The 23236-nt window shown below is 35.8% G+C and overlaps 1 pseudogene; it reads right to left on the bottom strand.

The window, feature by feature from the left end:
• Nucleotides 1-18511: 18511 nt before the first annotated feature.
• On the bottom strand, nt 18512-18940 carry LOC134372598 (large ribosomal subunit protein eL32-like; annotated as a pseudogene).
• Between the last annotated feature and the right edge of the window lie 4296 nt (nt 18941-23236).

Here is a 23236-nt window from a genome sequence, read left to right on the forward strand (position 1 = left end):
GTAAAGCAAGGTCACAGGATTGAGAACCATAGTTCTCCAGTTCCTGCTCTGTTACTGTCTCACTTTCATGTCACCCCCTTGAGTCTCAGTCTCCTCATCTATAGAACAGGGAAGTTGGATTATATCAGCACAAGAATCATGTCCTGGTGCTCCAGGGATTCCACTAAATTTTGATTTATATTTTATTGTTAGATATATAATTTTATATATCTTGCTATGGAATAAAATCTCCATGATAAAGTGGTTTGAGAAAAGCACAGTGCAGAAAAGTGCTCTCTGATAGGGAATTTTAAAGAGGGAGCCACATAAATACACTTACATACATTAGGTATTTCTATAAGAATAGGGAGAAAATTAGTGATGACAATTTTCTGTGAGAAGTAGGACTTGGGCAGTCAGGGAGTAGGGTCCTGGCAGTCTGCCTTGGGAGGGAAACAGTTTACTTTGAACATATTTGTGTGTGTGTGTGTGTGTGTGTGTGTGTGTGTGTGTGTGTGTGTGTGTAGTGTGTGTACATACACACACATAAGGGTACTTCAAAAAGTTCATGGAAGGAGGGATTTGTATTATCTTTTAATTCTATTTTTCCATGAACTGTTTGAAGTACCTTCATATATACATATATACAAGCAAACCATGTACGCAAATGTGTTTATAGATGTATTAACCCAATGATTAACATTTGTGTTAATCATAAAATGATATTTAATATCTTCACCATTTTTTAATATGTTTTAAAATTAGCATGTATCATTTGTGCCATAACACTCAACCAATACTAAAAAAATTTTTTAAGTATTTTGAAACAGTAATTTTTGAAAACATGTATAAAACCAAATGTTTATACCACATTTTTAATACAATGGGTACTCCCCAATGGATCACGTACTGCTAGCCTGAGCATTTTTTGGTGTAAACCCTGGAATAAAGCTGCTTCTATTAACTCTAAGCGTGTATTTGAACTTCTCTACAGGCCATTAATTAGAAACTTTCCAGTACTGCCTAAGTCTTCCCTAAACTGCAAGTCTCTGCAAGCTTGGTGGGGTAAAAAACAGGACAAACAAGAACACTAGGACAAAAAGGAGCCTGCCCTTTAATGATAAGGATGTGTGTGTGTCCCTGCATGTGCTGTGAATAATGAGTGTGCACCTAGTACTGAACAGGGATAATATTTCCATGAACTTATTCTCTTCTTATTTTGACGCTTATAATAAGAAATGCTAACAGGTATTAGAATATTCATTCACTTAAAGAAAAGCTTCCTCTTTTTAACTACTCAGTTTAATTGAAGTAAATCCTGAAACTTCAAGATACATGTGTTTAGAAAAATTGTCTATAAAAATTAGGAACTTCTTAATTCTGACTAGCTAGAACAAAATCAAAGACAAATTGAATGTCAAGGGTGATGTAATCTCTTAAAGGATTCTGTTTTTCCTTTTGCTTTTATTTATTTAATTCATTTATTCAACAAATATTTCTTTCGTATCACTTATATTGGGCAGCATGCTTAAAATGGAGATACAGTGGTGAGGAAGGTAGATAGATACGGCCCCCTCTCTCTGGTAAAGGAGAAAGGCATGAATAATTAATTAGACAATAATAAATGACTATTATTTATAAAATTCTTTATATAGGCAAAGTTGTGTGCCAGGTACTTTCATATGCATCATCTCAGTCAAAACTTGTAGTAATTTTTGACGGAATTATTATTACTCCCATGTTACAGATGAGGAAACTAGGTCACAAAGAGAAGTTAAGTGGCTTTATCAAGCCCCTCGAAAGAAATCAACAGAGGAATGCCCAATTTCGGAGGCAAATTTGAAGTGGAGCTGTTCCTACATGGCTTTCTCCTCTATTGCAGACATCATCTACTTCATTAACCTGCTCAATGCTGATCTTTTGTTACAAATATTTACTTTTATTAAAAATATTGAATGCAAAATTAAATGTGTTCTTTCATTTTAACACATTGTGTTATCAGTTAAAAATTTACATTAACTATCAAAAAATAGGGAAAATCTTGGAGTGTTCACTATACTAAGTAATACCTCCTGATCTTAGAAATTCTTTGCATAAAATAGAAAAATGTCCTAAGTTAAAAATAATGACATTATTGGAAGGATATCGGGTAGCTCACATACTTGAAGAAAAAGTTCAGACACAAGCTTCGGAAAAGGCAGAAAGCAAAACAGCTCTGGGGTTCTCAGTTGCAAAAAAACAAACAAAAACAGTCTCCGTCAGGTTTTGAATACTGCCATCTGGAAGAATTAGCAATAACCATTTTAGTTCTTAAGTCAGTCCACTCAAGATTCAATATTCAGGAGAGAAAACTTCAATTGTCTGAGCTGATCCCTAAGAGAGAATGGGAAATCTTGGTTGACCGTTCCCTCCACGTGCCATACCAAAAGGGAGGAGGAGCCCATTACCAGAAGAAAGGAGAACAGTCACCAGAGAGAATTATCAGATGCCACCTAGGCAGATATTGCTAAAGTAGATGCTACACATCAGAGTTTTGTGGAAATTCATAGGCAGCAATGTTGGATTGACAGACCTAGAGAACTAGTAGAGATATTTATATAACTCCACGACAGAGACTTTGAAACGTTCTCTCAGGGTTCCCTCAGCCTCTAAACACCTCACTCTAGCAAGAGCTTAGGACAGTGGATATTTATATGTTCTCTGAGTTTGTATTACTGTATTTGTGCTTTCAATCTGCTTAGTATGTTAAAGGTAGCAACACGCCCTCTATTTTTTTTAAAGTGTACAATGTGACATTTTGATATACCTATGTAAGGGTACTTCTATGAACTGTTTGAAGTACTCTCATACACTGTGAAATGATCATCACAATCAAACTTATTGACATATCTGTCACTTCAAATGGTTCCCATTTTTGTGTGTATGGTGAGAGCATTTAAGATTTACTCTCTTACCAAATTTCAAGTTATACAAGTTATACTGTACACAAACACAGTAAACTATAGTCACCGTGGTGTACATTAGATCCCCAGAACGTATTTATCCTGCATAACTAAAACTTTGTACCCTTTGTCCAACATCTCATTTTTCCCACACATTCCCCACCCTCTGCCCTTGGCAACCACCATTCTACTTTCTGCTTCTATGAGTTTGACTTTTTTAGATTTCACATGTAAGTGAGATCATACAGTATTTGTCTTTCTGTGCCTGGCTTATTTCACTTAGCATAGTATCCTCCAGATTCATTCATTTTATCACAAATTACAGAAGTTTACTTTTTTTAAAGACTGAATAATATTCCATTGTGAATATATACACCACATTTTCTTCGTCTGCCAGTGGACACATAGGTTGTTTCCATACCTGGGCTATTTTGGATAATGCTGCAATGAACATTGGAATGCGGATATCTCTCAAGACACTGATTTCATTTCCTTTGGATATATACCATGTAGTGGGATTGCTGGATGATGTGGTAGTGCTAGTTTTAATTGCTGGAGGAAACTCCATACTGTTTTCCATCGTGACTCTCTCTTTTTAATACCCCTACTCTGGAGCAGGGAGCTCCATGTGTCATACATTCATTGCCCAACACATATGAATTATTTCTGTTTGTAAATTCCTCTCCATGCATGCATCAGTTCCAAGGCCTTAGAATAACTATTTCTCTTAGACAGATTTTTTAAAAACTAACTAATATTTATTATGTATAGTTACTGTTTTTACTCATTGTCTCTTTAAGACTCACAACAACACTTACAGGTTAAAACTACTATTACAACTATTCTTCAGATAAGCAAAATGAGGCATCATAAAGGTTAACTTAAGTAATGTGCCCAAGGTATTGAAACTAAGTGGTATAAACCCAGCAATCTGATTCCAAAATTTATGCTCACAACCATAAAATCGTACAGTCTTTTCTCAATGATATGATTTGAGGTAGATAAAAGGAATATCTGGTTTAAGAATAAAAACCCGAGATTTCAAAATTTCAAGATTTTCTCTAAGGTTCAAAGTAACCTACTTTGGGAATACATTGTGAATTCTCCAAAATAGAACGTTACTTTGTGAAAGTAACGTGGTGACATCCCTCATGACCTGAAGGCAAACAAAATGGTTTAGAGTTAATCTACAGAACACTGAAAGGATGGTTTTATTCATTTCTATTGAAAATATTTACATGATGGTATCTTCTTGTATTTGTACAGTGCAAGAACACATGGCATATGGATAAAAATAAAAATGAGATGTTTCTGTTATAATATGTGTATTATAAATTATTATGCTTTGTATGCATATAATTTTTTTTGATATATTAAATGTTTTATCGTTTACATGTGAGAGAAGCAAAGATTCCATAAATTCCTCAAGTGCTACCTTGATAAATATGGCACTATCCTGAACTGGAAACAGGGTCAACAGGGTCCACCATCCCAGCAAGAAAGTTCAGTTTCCCCCAGCCAAAAGATTTCCTTATTAAACATCTAACAGTATTAAAACTCATAATTCTAAAGCTTGAATTTAGGCCAGTAAATTAATCAGCAAGCCAACTAATTTAGAATTATTAGATACAAGTGATACTCATGTGAGAGACTCACCGAGGTTCAAGTTTTTGGCCCTTTATATCCCCTTGTGGTGTCATCTCTACTTCACACCGTAGCTCCTTTTTTATGTACTTCCAAGATCTAAATACTAAGCACTCTCTATCTCAGATGAAAACTTTAATATCTTTGTTTTCTTCTACTGTCCCATAACACCAAGGCAGCTCTCAGAAAGGTCTTCAGTCATTAAATATCCTTTCAATAACAGCAATTTAGGCTACACATACAACTCCCTGCTTAACTTAGACTTGATCACAGCCTTTCAATTTCCAGTTTCCCAGTACAAGATCCTGTCAACTGCTTGCTTTCTTTCCTTATGCTTACTCTCAAGCTACAGAACATTGCTAGACAAAGTCACTGGACAGTAGCATAACTGCTCTGATTATGTTGGACAGCTTGGAGATTGATGGGAATTGTCACTCTATTGGTTTGGCTGAGGCCAACGGTATTTAAAAAGAACAAAATCATCTTGCCAGCCTTGTGGCCATCTAGTTCCACACAGCTATATTACCACAATCATAAATTAATGAAGAGGACTCTCATTGGATTTATCTTGTTTTGGCTGGATTTCAAATTCAAGAAACTTAATTAGAACGGAAATTATTTTCTCTTGAGAGATTATACTCTGAAATATTTCAAATGACATTTGATGGATGTGCTTCTGATTTATTTCGATAGGCTCCATCAAGGAATCTTGTGATGTAGAACAACACATTTGAGCCCTTTTATTTATACTAGGAAATTATAATGTGTTACATCTGTTTGGGTCAAGGCAATCTTGAAACCTAGAATTGATATGATGTCATGTAGACTGTATTAGCTTTACAGTTCCAAAAGGGAGACTAATGTCTATATATTACCATAACTTATTCAAATTTCTATGAAGATTTTTATCCCTTGCATTAACGAATAGTTTTTAGACAAATAACTGCATTAACATTATCTTGTCTTTATTTTAAACAGAATCAAAATTTAGATTGACTATGTGATTATCACTGGCATTTTCCAAAGATGAAAATGGTCCTTTCATCAGGACCCATGTCCCAACATCCCAGTCTCGCCACTGTCCTCACCAACTCTTTGAAGCTTCTACAGCTTCTGATTTTCCTCTCCATCTCTCCTATCATCCATTTCTACACCACTGTTTCTTTCCTTCATACTTTATATTATTCCAAAATGAATTTTACTGGCATTGTCTGCCACTGTTGTTACCAGGATTCATTTGATGCAGTGGTTACTATGCATTGTGGCTCCCCTAATCCTCCTAAAGACCCCTTACCAATCTTTTTCTGTATTGGCTTCGATCATTACAAATTTCTTTTTCTGCTGATATTGATGATGAATTATCTACCCCTTTAAGCACTATATTCCCTGTGCCTAGCATGTTGAAAATGTTTGATATAAGTTAATTAAATAAATGAATAAATAAAGTTGACTTGCTTGTCTCAGCAATGTTCTGGTGCCCATCTATTATTGCAGTTGGTTTCTTCTCTGCCTAATTACTCTTTCAGCTACCGTGTCAGGTTTCTGTTGCCACAAACTATTTGTCAGGTCCTTATATTCTGTGATCACTACCTTATAGGTTCTTCCTTTCTTCAGTGTACTTTCTGACCGTATCAGTCATCTTTCTCTTCCGTTACTGACAATTCTTGGTCACAACTGACTCTCTAGTTGAGGGAGAAATTTGGCTACAATGTCCTTCAATCTGTCTGTCTCCTGTCTCTAGGAAAACACATTTAGATGGGATAAGGATTAGGGGGTCATTAACGGATCATAGAGGATAAGTAAGATGAGTCCTAACAGTAGGTCACTGGTGATCTGAGCAAAACCTTTTCCAGAGGAGTAATGACAAGGGTGCCCAGGAGAATGTCTGAACTGGAAAAAATAAAGGTAGTGAGTTAAGACTACTCTTTCAAAGAAACTCGGCTATAAAAGAAAGAGTAGAAATAAGAGTGCAAGTAGAAAAGAAAACTAAACTGAGAGAAGGATTTTTTAATTAAAAAAATGTGAGTATTGTTTTAAGCTATGAAAAAAGAACCAAAAGAGTGGGGTCTATTAAAATATTACAGATGGAAGGTGTGGTTGAGAGAACATAATCCTGGAGGAGATTTAGAAAAAGATGAGAGCTAAAGCACATGTGGGAGGATTAACCTTAGGCAAAAAGGTCATTTCTTCCATTGAGGCAAGTGGAAAGAAATAAGAATGAGTGTTGCTGTGGGAAACTTTCTAAATAGAGGGCTAGAAATCCTTTATTTTCACTTTAAATAGAAATAAAAGGGAGAAATATAAGGGAGAAGACTTGAGGAAAGGAGTGAAAATATCAATTACCTTTAATTTTTTCTTTTGTGAGAATATCCAAGTGTTCTGGATGCAGTAAAATATTCACTTTCAGATCACTGGTGGCACTGGAAATTGGCAAGACATTTTTGGAAATCAATTTGGCCTCAAGAATATTCATATATTTTAATCCATTCACTCTATATCTAAAAAAATAATTTGAAATACAGATGTACAAAAATGTTCATTGCAACTTTATTCATTATAGGGAAAAAACCTGGAAGCAACCAAATTGTTCAATAATAGGGAAGTGGTTAAATAAATTATGGTATGTCCAAGCAATGGAAATGGATGCAGGCATTCAAATGATGCTTACTGAGAATTCTTAATTTCATGAAAAAAATCTTTTTATGAAAAATAAACCAATGACTATCATATTAATTAAATATACCATAGATTTAAAAATAGGATGAAAATGATAGAAATGTATAGACGAATTATTCTTATTTATACTTCTCTGTATTGTCCAAATTTTCCAGAGGTGTACCCTACTTTAATCATCAGAAAACACATACCAAAACTTTTAAAATAACCTTTGGTAATTTATCAAGACAAATGCTGAAAAAAGGAGAAAAAGGAGAATTTGCTAAGTGCTTATGGAAAAAGAAGATAAAGTGGAGGGAAGGAAGTGCAGATTACTGCAGCTCCATTAATTAACAACACAGGACGTATTCTGAGTTGGCATTGCAAAAGTACAAAATCAAGTTTGCAAATTTGGGCCTCAGATACATTGAACATTTAAAAATTGGGTGATTTCAAATGACCTTTTGCCAGTGACCACCACCTGACATGTGGCTCAGCAACTCTGTTTTGTCTTTGTCACTCAGACCTGTCATGGCCAATCGCATTCATAATCTGGATCTGCAGTCCCTCCTAATCTCTGAATGGGCATCCTCTCTTTAGCTGCCCCTGACCAGGCCATATGGACAGGGATCCTGGACAGAACTACAGGAAGTGTCTGAGTTAATACATCCCAAGTGCAAAAATACACCAGGGATGTTCATACCATGGACCACGATGCAGTCATAAAATAGAATAAGGATCTTATTTATGGAACAAATACCAAGATATATTAAGTGACAAAATCAGGGTGAGCTAACGTTTGAATGTGTGTGCTTGGGGGAGAAAAAAATAAAGGTATATAATATGCGTATGTATTATGGACTATTTCTAGAAGTATATCCAAGAAAGTGGTGGTATTGGTTGCCTACAGGGAAGTAATGTAATTAAAACTCTTTCTAAATGAGACCAGAGATACAGCCACTTGAAAAGGTGCCTTATGCTGGAAGGGTGATACTGTAGATCTATATTTCTTGACTTGGAAAGATGTTCATTATACATTAACTGTGGAGGGTAAAAAGCACATTTCAGAATAATGCCTTTTAAGTTCAGTTTCTAATTTTAATTCAAAATACATGTAAATGTTGATCAAAAATCTGCAAGACCATAAATTTTTTAAAATTGGGTGATTTTACATAGAAGACATGCATTTCTGACCCACCTTGAAAAAAACAGAAGCTGAATGAATACTGAGTCTCCATCTTCGTGCAGCATACTCTCCTGGACATGTGCTGCAGCTGTCCTCCTTAGATGATTTGTGTGACTGCAGTTATCCACAATCTCCACCATGCCCTATTGTTTTCCTGACAATGAGACCAAATGTCAATTGGTTTTTTTTCATCACCCTTGCTTTCTTATATTATTTACAATAAATAAATACTTATTTGTCACCGTGCGTAGTAAAACTGAAAAAATAAAAGATAACATGAAAGGCCCGCACATTTCAAGAAAAATAAAAAGCATGTTTGTTGTAGAAATACAGAATATTCCTATATGTCTGATATTTATACATCAAGCTCACTTTTCTAATTTATATAACTTGCATGGATCACCTAAGCATTATATCTACAATCCAGAAATAAGTCTGGGGATACATTATTGTTAATAACAAATAAACTGCTTTCTCTATTTTAATATTAAATAACTACAATTCCCAATTAAATCCATAGAGAATTATTCTAGTCCATTATTAATGAATTAAATAGACAGACTATCTGTGGAGTAATGTGCTAGAAGTTTGAGGGGGTATTTTAATATTAGGATTCAGACTTTACTTTCAGGAGGATTACCTATACACAGATGAAATCAGATAAGGGTATGTTACACCAACATGATGGTAACATAAAGTATAAGATACGTATGGCAGAAAAGGAAGAGCATTCTGTAAGGTGGGGTAGTGATTGGTAGGGAAGCTGGGACTTGGACCGTGTGTACTTGGTTAAGACTTACACATGGGAAGGACAATAACAAAGATAAGAGACTGGAAAGGGATTTTTTCAGAATCAGGGAGACCAGTCTTTTAGCCAAGGGTTCATTTTGGGGAGCAGTGTCTAAAAATTTTGTATAAGAAGAGTGGATTAAGAAAATTAGTGTCTTGAAATTCAGGAAAAAGCTTTTGGAACTTGATTCCTTTAAGAAGGTATTGTGCGCTCTTAAATACAAGCAGTTGATGTTTCAAGAAGTTTAATTTGGAAGGAAGGTTTGAAGGGAGATATTAGAGACAAAGAAGAACATAAATTGTTTGTAACAGTCCAGATTCATTCAGACAGTCAACAGGTTCTTACAGAGCACTTGTTTTGTGAGGCTGTCTATAGGCACCGGAGATACAATACAATCACATTTCTTGACCTCAAACAGCTTATATTCCAATGGACACAAAAAGACAATAAAAATGTACATAAATAAGTATGGTAGTGCATCAGGATAGGGCAACTTGCATGCACAGGATTCTACTGGAGTTATTGTGATACGAGGTGACCTCTCTGAGAAGTGACATTGATCTGAGTCTTTTGATGATGAAAATGAAGCTGCTATATGAAAACTCATCAGAAGAGTATTCCACACTGAGGTGTGATAAGTACACATGCCCCAAGAGGAAATGAGCATGATTTGTTTAAGGGACCAAAAAAGAAAAAAGGCAAAGTTGCATAAATGTAGTGAAAAAGGAGGAGAGAGGTGGTCAGAGAGATAAGCAGGAAACAGATGATGCAGGGACTTGCAGTTCATGCTAAGGACTTGGATTGTCTTCTAATTGACCTGTTAAGCCACTGAAGAGTTTTAGGCAAGAGAGTGACATAATGTGATTGACACTTTGGGGAAATTACTTTGGCTTTATGAGGAATGGACTGTAAGAGGACAAGAGTAGACCCAAGGAGACCCAAAAAAGAAGACTGTTGTAATAGTCCAGAAAAGAGGTAAAAGTGACTTGATCAGGGTTTATTAGTGCAGACAGCTTTGGGTTGTCAGATTTAGATATTTTTCTGGAAAAAGAACTTATACAACTTATTAATGGATTATATATGGGATATAGGGAGAAAAGAAAAACTTAAGAATTTGATTAGTTGGGTTCCTGAGCAACTGAGTTTGGCCATTCCTGATATAGTGAAAACTAGAAAAAACAGTGAAGGGTCAAGAATAGAAATTAAGATTTTTATTAAAACTTCTCAATATGTCTATTATATTTTCAAAGAGAGGGGTGTGTGTAAGGAGTCCCTTGAATGTATAAGTCTGGAGCTTAGCAGAAAGATGAAGACTGGAGATTTGCACGTAGGAGAAATCAGGTCATATTTAAAGCCATGATTCCGGTAAAGATCATCCAGAGAGAGCGTGTGTTTATGGAGAAACAAAGAAAGCCAAGAACAGAAATTTGAGATAACTCAACATTTTGAGTTTGGGAGAATGATGGATTAAAACTCAGGTGTGTCTGATTAAATCACTGCCTACTAACAATATCCAGGAAAATGAATCTCTGGACATTGTTGCATTATTCACAATAGGCAAGACAGGAAAATAACCTAAGTGTCCATCAGTGGATAAATGGAAAAAGAAAATATGGTATATGAATATATATACAATGGAATATTGCTCAGCCATAAGAAAGAAAGAAATCCTGCCATTTGTGACAACATGGATAAAACTGGAGGACATTATGTTAAGTGAAATAAGCCAGACACAGAAAGACAAAGACTGCATGATATCACTTACATGTGGAATCTAAAAATGTTGAACTCATAGAAGCAGAGAGTGAACAGTGACTGCACGGGAATGGGGAAATGTTGGGCAAACAGTACAAACTTTCAGTTATGAGATGAATAAGTGTTACACTTTCCTTTGTGTAACTGAGATGGAAAAAGAGAAAGAAAGAATTCACTCAAAGTACCATCAATGAGGCCTGGAGGGACTGCCACCCACCAGGAGGGCAGCAGCCCTGATCCAAAATCGGCCTTTCCTTTTATTGACAAGACAAGGAAGTTTCACAAGAAAAATCAGTTGATTCAATCATCAAAGAAGGACATGAAAACAGGCAGTGGAAAACTTGTAGCAGCAGTAAATTAACAATGTGACATTCCAAAATGTAATTTGTAAAAAGCTAGGTTAATTCACCAACAAACAGCTTGTCCTTAGTAAACATTTTCTTTTCCACATACTTCCTATAGCAATTTCCTTAGTATATTTAAACAGCATTCAAGCAGTTTCCTTTACATATGTTAAGAACAATCAGTAGGTTAAATAGTCAATAGTCATTCAAGCCGGAATCAAATCAGCAACCTGAAAACAGTCATAGGACACAATCCCATCCCTAAACAATGATTAGAATTGATTAGATGGCTTTTGCCAAACTTATCTGTGGACTCTTGTCCCCTTACTCAAGACCCTTTTGGCTCATTCATGCATTACCTAGAAATCCTATTCTAAGATCAAAGGAGAATCAAGATTTCTAATCCACTACAAATAAGTTCTGGGGATCTAACATACAGCATGGTGTTAATAATACTATATTGCATACTTCAAATTTGCTAAAAGAGTAGATACTAAGCGTTCTTACCATAAAATAAAAGTAATTATATGAGGTGATGGATGTATTAATTAACTTAATTATGGTAATCATCTCACAACATATGCATATATCAAATCATTACGTTGCACACCTTAAATATATACAACCTTTTCCTGTAAGTTATACCTCAAAAAAACTGGGGGGAAAAACCTACTAACTTAAAAATGGCCCAGTCAATAGTCCATTCCCTCAGAGAGCAGATGCCTTTTGATTTTTTCCATATACTAGGCAATCAGAAGAGGCCAGGGCTACCTCTCTCTTTAGGCTACCAGTTAGGCATGTGCACGTGTGTGTGTGTGTGTGTGTGTGTATCTGTGTGTCTGCATGCCTGTGTCAGTGGAGGAGAATTTAAACAGACTTTTAGAACTAGTTAGGTCTCAAGAAAAAGAGAAAATCATAAATAAGTGGTGGTAAGTTTTTGGTTGTTTTATTATTTTAGTATTTCTTTTTGTAAAGGATGTATACCTGGATTTTCTTAGTTTATTCAAGCTTGTCGGAAAAATTAAATCATAATAAATTAGACATCTTGGGGAAAAAAAAGAATTAGTTAGATCAGGAAAAACTACACTCATTAACCTTACAATTTCACCCTAATCACTTAAAATATTTTATGAGGACAATGTTTAAAAGATAAGCATGAATGGTTTAAAAATAATTCTAAGTCCTGACTTTAACACTGGAAGACAACGGTAATGATGACAGTGGTGGTGGTGGTGCTGGTGGTGCTGGTGCTCATCATCTTTGTGTAAAAGGAGAAAGACTGCATTTTTAGGACTATCTTCACGAGCAGGAGGGAGGAATGTTGAGGTTCTCATACTGAACTCACTAGCAGGAGTCTCACAGCTGGAAGAATTAGCCCAATGAGAGAACTGTTGTACAGAACAGGATTTTATCATTAGATACCAATGCTCAGCAAAGCTTTTATCATAAGAAATTAAAGGACTTAAAATACTCAACTGGAACTACAGTGGTCAAGACCCAGGGTTTTTCAAAGTATAACATTAATCCCTTGGGATTTTTTAGTAGGAAGTAGACAGAAAATGAAAGCAGGCAGGGCATTCTGAGAGAAAATAAATTTGGTAAGTGTTAAGGTAAAGTTAAATGAATTTTTTATTGTAGTCCATATCAGAACCTTTAACATACTAATATGCTTTGTGATTTTCCAAGAAAGGGATCCATGTACACAGCCATTTAAGGGACAGCTTCCAGTCATGGCAATTCAGGAAAAGTAGCATAAATGGCATTGTGTAAGAGACAAGCCTGATGAGTTGATACAATAGGAGTCTGAGGGCCTTGTGAGTAGACTCAATCGAATTATAATGTGTTGAGGCTTAAGTGTATGTATAAATTTATCTTTGCTATCCAAGGACTCAAAAAATCCCCTAAAGCATCAAGTAGTGTTATGGAAGATTACTGAGCTGGTAATCAGGAGACTGGATCTTAATCCAGGTTTTACCATTTTTCTTGATTTAGTCACCGGACCCCCTCTGCTGGATCAATGATTCATTCATTCCTTTATTCAGTGAGCATTGATTGAATTCTCTTTGGTGTGAGACAGTCTCCTAGGTGCTAGGCATATAACAAAGGAGAAGAAAGACCAAGCCCTTAACTTCATGAAACTTACTTTCTAATGCAGAAGACAAGCAGCAAAGAAATAAACAAATAAATATGGAGTTTCACCTGATGTTAGGCCCTGTGAAAAACATAAAGTTGGATAAGGTATTGTCAAGTGAAGGAGGAGAATAGGGCTCAGTTACATTCTTTACTAAGTGGGGAGGCTGGACTCTGTCAGTGATTTTCACAGTTTTTTTGTTTTTTTTTTTTAAAGAGTTTAATCAGTTTATTAGCTTATCAACATCATTTAAAAAATTGTCGGCTATATTACTGTTTTGTAGTAGTTTCCAAATTTACATTCTGTATTCAATTTATTTTCTTTCTTTTTTTTTTTTTTATGAAAAATCTTATACCTTATTTATTTATTTATTTATTTTTATTTATTTATTTCTTTATTTTTAATTTTATTTTGTCGATATACATTGTGGCTGATTATTGCTCCCCATCACCAAAACCTCCCTCCCTTCTCCCTCCCCCCCTCCCCCCCAACAATGTCCTTTCTGTTATTTTTAAGTGATCACATGCAACAGCAAACCCCAACCATCTAACCATTTGGCTTTCCCAAATAGATGTTTATTTTTCTCATTTGACAATAAGTTAGGAGGTAGGTAGTCTAGGAGTGGTGGAGTAGTTTCATGATGTCATTGGTGTCCTGGGTGCCTTTGATGTTTCTCTATTCCTTATCCTTGGGGTGTGGTTTTGATGCTTGTGGCGATTGCAATGGCTGCTTCATGCTCACATTCCAGGTGTGGTAAAGGAGGAAGTGCCGAGGAATACAGGACTGCATTAGGAAAGCCAGACTTCCCTAGAAATCCCCAGCAGGCACACCTTATAGTTTTAGAAAGACTGGGAAACATGAATAGTTTTCAGCTGAGCAGATAGTTGCCCTGAACATAGCCTAGTCCACTTTAAGAAAGAGGGATAGAGTGGAAACTGAGGAAGCAACTAGTCTGTTAAGCCTTAGGGGTCAAAAAATGCGTGTCTACTTCAGCATCCAGTGTATTACTGTAATAATAGTAATAACACTAAATATTGTAATAATAATATTCATACTAGTACCCAACACCAAGAAGAAAATACTGATCCACACAGAAATGTTTACAAGCTATACATTTGCAAAATAAACGGTCCATGCAATATCAGAAAATTTTTCTACTAAACTGAACCAGAACTGCAAAGTAGCACCTATCTTATAGTAAGTGATAATAGTACAATGAAAATGCATAGCACGATTCATTATTAGATCTAGCCTTATCAGATTAGCTTTATTAGATTAGCTTTCTAGATTAGCCTTGTGTTTGGTACATAGCTGTTCTAGTAGTGTATTTTTCACACTTGTCACTAGTAAGTTTAAAATCAAACAGCAAGTGAAACAATGATAGTTACAAGCTTTTCAATCAAAAATATTGTTAATAAGATATTCACATATATTCATGAAGATGACTGGAGAAGTGTTGTTCTAGGGTCTCCACCAAAGTATGTTATATTGGCAACTCAAGTTAACTTGTTCAACATTGGCGTATTTAAGTTCATGTGTTACTTTTATTTATTTATTATCATTTTAATTTGGTTGAGATGTGTTTTTTAATTAAAAACAAATAAAATGTTTGCAGAGCTTTGAAGAATCTCAGAGCAATGCTAAAGTTAAAACAATTAGGCAAAACCACCTCACTTTCACATACAGACTTGGAGATTCTTAATTTTTTGCATTTTATGTGAGCCCTTCTTTGTTAAAAACATTAAGATTAAACAATGGATTAATGTTAGTCTTAGTTCATGCTGTCAGTGCTCATCAAAGAGCAGTGATTTCTCAAAACTTTGAAGAATTTGGAACAGACATTATAAAATTGGTGAAAATATTAATGATATAATAAACTCAGAGATGGGTAAATCCTCCTCATCTGTAACTCCTAAGAGATACAAAAGAACTATTCATTCTTCAGCTGTCTGCACACATTCTAATCTCACAGACAGCTGGAGAAGACAAAACTCATCTACAAGGGATTATGTGTGCTATTAGTTAGACATACAGCTAGTCTAGGATATATTTTAATTTTGTTTATACAAGCATTCTGAAATATATTTTATAGAAAATGTTTTTATTTTGTCAGTTTATGAATATTCTATTATCTCATCTAAGATTTAAACAGTATTAGATCATGCCTAAATTTTTTACAACCTATCTTTCAAAAGACAAAGATTACTTATTAATGTGAAATTTCATTTCTAAAGAATAATCCTAATAACAGAAAAAGCTTTATTCATGAAAATAATCACTAGATGATTACATATAATATTTAAATTTGGAAGAGTTATAATTATCAATATAATACTGTGTGTGGCAGAATGTGAAGAGAGACTATTTAAATGAAATAAAATAGGCCATGAGTTGACTGTTGTTGAACCTGGTGATGGGTTGATGGGGATTAATTTATATTAACCTATTTACTTTTGTAAATGTGAGATGTTTTCTATAACAATCATTTTATAAAATAGTACAATTTTTTTTACAATTAAATAAATGAATGAATATCTCACTATTTCATAAAGGAATGTTTTTAGTGACAATTAAAACCCATCCAAAGTGACTTAAACAAATGAGGGTTTATTTTTGTGGTAGCAAGAAGTCTCAAAATATTCAGGTCTCAACAGTTCCTTTCCCTACTGTTTCAAACAGCTGCTACAGACCAACCAACATGTCTCCATTCAAGGCATCCAAAGGAAAGCTGCTGTGCCAACAGACTTTCTGCTCACAACTCCAGGCCATTCACATGACCACTCCTTACTGCAAGAAAAGCTGGGAAATTGAGTATTTGGTTTTTCTATTCTCTATAGTAGTCAGGAAAGGAAAACGGAGATTGGGTTTGGATGTTGGTTGAGCCAAACTACAGTGTATGCCAAAGCAACTTAAAAAAAAAATTAAGTAAACATTTGGTACATTCATTCAACTGACTATTAGGAAGCCATTAAAAAAATAAACACCCATCAACAACATAAAAAAGGCAATAACCTAATGTTAACTTTATATCTGATATTACTATATTAGTTAAAAAACAAAAACAATGAAATCTTAAGCATAGAAAAAAAAAGAATATGCAATAAAAATGTTGACAAGAGTTATATTTAATATAATGGTTTGAGACGGTTATTTCATGCTTGATTTTCCTTATTTCCTCACATTTCCTATAATAAAATGAATTAATTTAGAGCAAAAAGAAAAACAAATAATAAAGGATTATATGGAAATGAATGATAATTGACATTTTTAATATAGTCAAGTATTTAATTAACTTTATTTTTATACCAGTTTTAGTTTTACAAAATTGAGAAGATAGTACAAGAGTTTCCATAACCTGCCCCTTTTCCCACCACAGTCCCCTATTATTACATCTTATGTCAGTAGGGTACATATGTTACAATTAATGAACCAACATCAATACTGTATTAATAACTGAAGTTCATAGTTTATTCAGATTTTCTTAGTTTTACCGAATGTCTTTTTCTATTCCACAATTCCATGCAAGATACCACATTGCATTTATTGACATATATCCTCAGGATACCTCTTGGCTGTGACAGTTTCTCAGACTTTCCTTGTTTTTGAGGAGTCTTGCTCAGATATATGGTAGGATGTTCCTGTATTACAATCTGTCTCATGTTTTTGTCATGATTAGAATGGAGTTATGTATTTTGAGGAGGAAAATCACAAAGGTAAAGTGTCAATTTTATTGCCTCATACCAGGGATATATACTATCAACATGAGTTATGACTCATGATATTGACCTTGATTATCTGGCTGAAATAGTGTTTATCAGTTTTCTCAGTTTATCAGTTTAGAGTTCCTTTTTTTAATTTTCTTACCCTTTTTTAATACTGTGTTTTTTGGAAAGAAGTCACTATGCACAACCCATATGTAAGGACTTGAAAATTATGCTTCCCCTCCTTTAGGATAGAGTATCTTCATAAATTATTTGTAACTTTTCTGTGTGGGAGATTTATCTCTTCTCCCCCATTTAGTAATTTATTCAATTATTTACTTATATAAGTATGGACTCATGAATATTTATTTTGTACTTGGGGTTATTCCAATACTACTTTATTTAATTTGTTGCTCAAATTTTTCTGGCTTTGGCCATTAGGAGCTCTTTCAGTTTGCTCCTGTGTCCCTTCCAATGTGATATCCCTGTCAATGTGAGTGTGAATTTGTTTCTGCTTTGTTTTGCTTTTTTGAGCACTTCCTTCCTTTCTGAAACTACTAGATGTTCCAAGCCCACCCGGTATATTTCCTGTCCCAGTCCTAGAAGCAGCCATTTCTCCAAGAAGCTTCAGTTCTTTTTGTTGGAGAATGATATTAGAAACCAAGGTTGGGTGTTAAGTATGCTTGTTGGTACTAGAATGCCATTTTTTATTTTATATCCCTTACACTAATAGAGGAAAGAAATATATGTATGTATACTAACCATGGATATACACATATCTACAAATATTTCCATATGTAACCATTTAAACGTCAGTTCTTACCAGTGTTTCCAACTGACCCATTACCATATAGATCATTCCAGCCTCCTCCCCTTAGTTATCTGTGAATTTCCAGCCCAACAGTCAGAAACCTGGCTCTTGCCATCCAGCATTCATTTACGTAATTATTCAGTTACAGTATACAGCTATAGCAGTATCAGAATTGTTAACTCATACCCGATGGGAAACAATTTTATTAATGAGAATACAGTGCTTATGCCCAACTCCTCTTGCCTTTGGTCTTACAGGATCCACTAATTTCCAAACTTACTTATTTAAGCATCTTTCCCCTTCCCCACCCCACCTTTTAAAGTGAGGTTGTTTCACACAATCAGAGCACATTTATGTTTTCTTGTGTAAGAGCAAAAAAGTATGAAATCTTTCCTCATCCATCATGTGGGTCATGGCTGACACTTCTGTAACAAAGACAGCTTGAGAAGAGAAAAGCACAACACATTTATTTAATCAAAGTTTTATGTGACACGAGAGCTTTCATAAATGAAGACCCAAAGATCCAAGGGAGACTGTCAATTTTTATTTTATTTATTTATTTATTTATTTATTTTATTTAAACACAAATAAAATGTGCACATTTTCTTCCCTGTGCAACCTGGCATTGGGATTGGTGACTCTGATGGCTAGCTGGGCTGCTCTTTCCATGACAGTTTTGTGGGTTTTGGAGGAAATATCGTGAGTGACTTCAGCACAGTAAGATCTGTTGCACATCAGCAGGGCTGCCAATTCCTGGACCTTGTGAACCAGCCACCTCCAGAAGCCACCCACAGCATGTGTTTTGTTTTCTTGCTGCTCCCATAGCCAATGTTGGGCACCCAGATTTTGCCCTTGAACTTTCTCCTCACTCTGTTGTCAGTCCCTCTGAGTTTCTGCCAGTTATGCTCAATTTTGACATATCGGTCTGACTGGTGCCGGATGAACTACTTTGTCCTCTTTTTTGATGATCTTGGGCTTCATGAGGGGTCTGAGGGTGGCCATGCTGCTGACTGAGTAGGAGACGGCCACCACCTCTGAAGTCAGCACCCAGGGAGGAAGCTATTTTTATGCTTAGGTTCCAGGAAGAACGGAGAGCGTGTAGAAATGTGAGTGGACAAAAGGGCATGATCTAACGGGAACAGACTGAGAGGGAAACCCAGAAAGACCTGTCTGTTCAGATTCTTCCTGCACACTCTGTGTAGCATTCCTTTCCCTCTGGATATGAGGCAGGATCCCTCTGGAATGAGCATTTTCAGGGTAGAAGGGAGAAGGCAGAGAGTGACCTTTCTAGGGTTTTTGGCTTGCTTCAGGGGAGAAGGGTTCTCGTTTCCATGACCCACCTAGGGAAAGAAGGATTCTGGTGTTTGTGACCAACTGTGGGGGAGAAAGAAGGGTGAGAGACAGGAAGATGGGAGAAGTTCAGAAAGACCTTGGTTCTGAAGCCTTTCCAGTCTCCTTCAGTTCACAGTGCTCAGCATGCCAAGGTGCCATATTTTGGGTACAGTTTTCTGAGCCCCAACACTTGTCACAGTTTATATTACCTCCTGCGATCCCCTTTCTAAATGATTTTTTTAATAAAAAATAATTTGCATATATATCAAGGTTTACTCTTTCTGCTGTAAAGTTGTGTGGGTTTTGATAAATGCATAATCTCATGACTCTACCATTACAGTATTAATAGTCTCACTGTTCTAAAAAAAAAAAACCTAAATTCCTCTATTTATCCTTCTCTGCCTCCTCCTGAACTGCTGGCAGCTACTGATCTTTTTCTCTGTAGTTTTGACTTTTTTGGAAGTCAGGAGTAGTAGCAGCAGTAGCAGTAGCAGAAGTAGTAGTAAAGGTAAACAGGGGTGGAGTTAGAATCCTTCTCTAGGTGGTCAGAAACTAAAACCCCCAAAGGAATAGGTCTAGGTTAAACCCACTCAGTGTACCCAAAGGGCAGAATTGAAGCCAAAACAGTAGCTTAGTAAAGATCAAGAGTCAGTTGGAATGAAATGGAATAGAATGGAGCGGAAGTCGAGGGTGAAGTAACTAGATCCTGGGAAATTACTGAGAAAGTTGTTATATGGAGAGTTGGACAGCCTGGGTCACAACTCTGACACCAGCTGACCATATGACCCTGAGAAGTCTCTTTATCTCCCTGAACCTCAGTTTCCCACTGGAAAAATGACAGTATTGTATAGTAGATTTGGACAATCTCTTCCAGACGTAAGCACTCTGGGACTCTCTTTTAGTAAGCATTGCAACCACAATGATATTCTGGACTGACCTTCTGGACACCCTGACTCGGCCATGTACAGGACCAGGTTAATTATCCCCAGACCTCAGCATCAAGGCAACTTAGCAAAACTGGAAAGAGCAGAGAGAAAATGGGATTGAAATTTCCCCCAGGAATTTTTGCCCAATGAAATGTTTTATATCCTGTTCAAAATATTAGAATGGTTTGAGGGCATCTGAGGTTTCCAAAGTCAAAACCTAATCTATTTTGATAGAAAAAACTCACTGTTCACATTTACATACTTCTTAAAAGTAAGATGGAGCCTGGGGATTTTTCTCTGAGGTTTCTGCATCAGCCAAAAACAAATAAAAAAACAAATAGAAATTCTTTGACAAATAACAGTTCTGTACTATATAAAGACAAAAAAAAATCCTTATAAAAATCTAATCTAATCTTAGGAAAATGCATATTCTTCCTTCTTTTTAAATAGCAGTAATGGAACATTTATCATTTCTGTCATTTATGCATTTAATTGCTTTACCATAATTGTATGAAAGGATATGTGGTAGCCCTGAATTGGTATTTGGCTCTGTCCTTTTGGAGTAAGAAAATTCTTAATTCTGATGCAAAAGATTGTTATGTTTAAGAGTTATCTTTTGCTGTGATTCCACCCAAAAACCTGAGAAGCATACAGTCCTTGTCAGCCCCTGGGAGACTATGGCTGATACCAAGAGGAGATATTTCAAAGCAGACAGCAACCATATTTGATGTCAGAAGTGAAAATAAATTCCCCATCTTTTGAAGCTCCCCAAAGCTACAGCCTGTAATCCAGATTCACCACCAGCTATACTGCCCTTCTTCAAGGCTGATATTAAAGCCTTGTCGGGCCTTAAAAACTAACGCCACCTTAAGTGACATTACAAGTGGTGCCATTATAGGCCCACAAGGGCGTATTAACATGGCAGCCTAAGACTGCGCCAGGAGGAAGTAGGGTGGGGGTGTCTGCGGGAACCTTGCCTTAGCCCTTATTGGCCAAATACGTGCTTCCGCACTCGTGGTTGCAATAGCTAGGCATTGAGACAGGATGCATGCTCCCTTGACCTTTAGGCTGATAAGACTATGTAAAAAACCTCCCTTCCCCATCTGCCTTTAAAAGCAAGTGCTTGTGTGATAATAAATGGAACTGCTCGACAGAACCCCCTGCCGCGTCTGAGTGTCCTTTAACTGGCTGTTTTGGGGGCCGGCGGCTGTGTTCACCTCTCTTCACGGCTCTCTGCCCTCATCTCCTTCCAAAGGGGACAGGAGGGAAAGAGGAATCCCAGGCCATTCGCTCGCCGACCAAAAGCAACGAGGCTAGGGCTGTTCGGGTCGGCCGGCGGCGGACCCGATAAAGCCTCATGGTAAAATAATAAATTTATGTCATTTTAAGTGAAAAAAAGTCAATTGCTGGTATTTCTGGTTCAACATTAAAATTTTTCCTAGAAGATTAGTTTTCCCATGTGCTTAGCTATAAAGCTCTTCCCAGATTCTCTGGATTTAAAAAAAAAAAAAAAAAAAAGATGGCCAGAAGTTGCCTACTAATAAAAATAATAATATCATCCTCAGTGGAGAATAGCATTTTTCTAAAGGATGCTCAACAATTTAATCCTTAGTAACCTCTGTAGAGATCATGCAAATCCAAAAATCAGAACCTCAGAAATCTTATGCTCCACCAAAAGTGCTTCCTGGATGTACTGACTGGACAAAGTTTTGGGAAGACAATGGACCATCAACACAAAAATTCATTTTCAATAAATGTAAATAATGTCCCATTTAGCCCTGATGGCAATAGAACAGTATTAATATGTTTTTTTGAAAGGAACATGTCATTAAGTTTTGCCAATGTGAATAATTTTGATTTTTTTGTTATAACTCTGACATATTGTAAAATAAAGTATACACATACATACAAACACAAACAGAAATAATGACTGGGTCACATGAAGTACCTGAATAATGAATTATATATAATATATATAATAGACTATACAATAAAAATCAAACAACTATGAGATAGTGGAAGATTTTGAAATAATTCATAAATCAAAACCATATTTAATTTGTTAAATGTTAAATATTTTAATATTTTTATTATAATAGCAATAGAGAGCATTTACAGCTGAACATAAAATGAGCTGGACACCATATTCAATACCTTAAAATGCATTATCCTAACTAATCTTCATACAACCCTCAGAGCGAAATAGTATTTATACCCATTTTACAGAGGAAAATTTCCTACAATCACGCATATTCCGGACACCCTCAAACCTTGCGATGACCCTGTCGCTGGCCTTTCTTTTCCCTGAAAACTGACCTGTTCTGACTTTTCTATTAAGACTTGAAAGAGCTGCTGACTGGAGAGCAGAAAGATAATTAATATGAAAGTGATCATGAGGTTTTGAAGTATGATGTATAATATTTGTATAATACATCTTGATAATATTTGTATTTTAACAAGATCCTTTATGGTTTTATGTAACTAATGTAGGAAGGTGCCATTGAGAGATTTTTGAGAATATGAACCCTCTCAATACCCCCAAAATGAAGAAAGGTATTGATCGGGACTCTTTGTAAGTGACAAAGTCTAACTTTCAAACCTCACAATTTCTATGACAGTAGAGAACTGGCTAAAGGACTTTCTAAAAAAGGACTTTCTTAAAAGCTCTGATTGCTGGCTACAGTCAGATGCTCACCACTGGACGATCAAACTGTGGCCAAAGAAGAAGACGAGAGGAAGTAGACAGTCCCTATTCATCCTCGGAATAATGCTCTTCACATCGTTTCTCATTCATGTTAATCTGGCTTTAAGCAGTTGAAAGTGAGGGATGGCTAAGCAGAACTTCTTTAAATGTCTATGAATTTGATTTCAAATGTCTTCAAATCAGCAGTGTTGATCCCAATGCAGGACAAAGCATTTAACTTTAAAATATTTTAAATGACCACATTGATAATATGGGATAAGATACCGTTCCACAGACTTGGACACAATTTTCAACTCTAACATTCCCTGACCATAAGAAACTTGGATAAGCAGCAGT

The sequence above is a fragment of the Cynocephalus volans genome, chromosome 3 (assembly GCF_027409185.1).
Source record: "Cynocephalus volans isolate mCynVol1 chromosome 3, mCynVol1.pri, whole genome shotgun sequence".
Lineage (NCBI taxonomy): Eukaryota > Metazoa > Chordata > Mammalia > Dermoptera > Cynocephalidae > Cynocephalus > Cynocephalus volans.